We start from the raw sequence: 1,664 nt of genomic DNA on the forward strand, positions 1-1,664 counted from the left end.
TGACAAATGTTTGCGTACCTTGGTGGATGCATTTAGGGTGCAGTCAATGAAAGTACTTCGCTGGGGAACGTGAAGTAGCAAGAAAAAGCTCAAAAGTAACAGTGTTCTCCTAGGAGGGCTATCGTGATTCGTTTTCACAAAGTATGGGTAGTTGGAGTGAGAACTCCAATGACGTGCGGCGTCTAGTCCGTTCGGACTTGATTCAACACTTTAAAAAATTTCATCTTCGCTGCGAAGTACATGGTGCATACCTCACACACGGATGGATACGGCGCCTAGGTGTCATTAAACCGCGGTTTCTGATCAGCAGCGAGAATAAAATTCAATTACGATTATTCACGACACAGAATGGTGTCTGTTAAAATCCAACAGTGCATAGCATCAGGGAGGTCATTCCGAAGAGGGTCACAGTTCAAATCGTGACCAAAACGGTACCTCCTATCAATATGCGCTTACAATTCTTTAGGCTAATCGTAATCGCTCATCACCTCGGGCTCTAAACATAACCGCTTACATGCGCAGGTCCTACACAGAACCGCTCATCTGCTCGCGCCCGGGGCGCTGGTTAGGTTATGTTGCCCCTCCTATTTACTATAATATCACCCAATATCGAAGGCTTTTACGGGCTATGGTAGTTTAAATATGGTGTCCCAGTACAGACAAAAGGGTGTGTTACATTTTTTGTTTCTAAATTGACGCTCAGCACCTGGGAACATCCATTGAAATCTGGGAATTACCCGCCCGTATTTCAGAGAGATGAGCGGTTCTGTGTAGGACCCGCACAGATGAGCGGTTCTGTTTAGAGCTCTTAGTAATGAGCGGGTTTGTTAAGACTAAAAAGTAATAAGCGCATATTGATAGGAAGTACCGAAAACTGTCCTTGACGTAATTTTACGGTAGAAAAGACTGTAAAATGTTCTTTTTATCTTAGAGAGCCCTCTAGCGGCGAAAATCAGAACTATCTCAATCGATGTGTCGTTATATTAATTACTGTGGCTTGAAGCTAAACCAGGCTAGAGCATTACGATCGGTCGACCAAATTTCGTGCTCATTGCGATATGTATTGAAAGTGATTTTTCGTACGACAACGTCAACGGATATTTACCAATTTTAGACGTTATTGATATCTAACGTGATCTTCCCATATACGGCGAATTTCCGACATAGATGCGTGCTCCAAACCCATATATGATGACATATATGTTCACAAAATGGACCCATATACGGCAGACTACCCCCATATACGTCGAATTTCTCCCATATACAGTAAATGCAGCCCATATATGGTAGCATATATGTCCACATATATGGCACTGTATATGTAACATATACAGCATCTTCCGGTCATATACGGGACGTGTATGGGAATTATATGGCACATATACGTTTCGTTTTTCACGGGCCCCTTGAAAGCAGGGAGTTGTTCAGGGGTCAGTATTGAAATTATCCAGCCGTCATTGAAATTCAAGAAATAACCTTGAAATCCAAGAAAAACTCTTTACCGTGTCCTGCCCAAGGAGACTGCCAAGGCGATCAGCCCGTTGACCTCGTGGCCTTGGACCAGCCAGCCTGTCCTCGGACTCACCTTGGGTCTTGGGTGGAGCCTTATCGGCCGAATCCATGGTCAGCAGCACGCCCAAAAAACGTTCACGAACTGAAAATCT

The sequence above is a fragment of the Frankliniella occidentalis genome, unplaced genomic scaffold (genome assembly GCF_000697945.3).
Source record: "Frankliniella occidentalis isolate FOCC.00 unplaced genomic scaffold, Focc_3.1 Scaffold163, whole genome shotgun sequence".
Classification (NCBI taxonomy): Eukaryota; Metazoa; Arthropoda; class Insecta; order Thysanoptera; family Thripidae; genus Frankliniella; species Frankliniella occidentalis.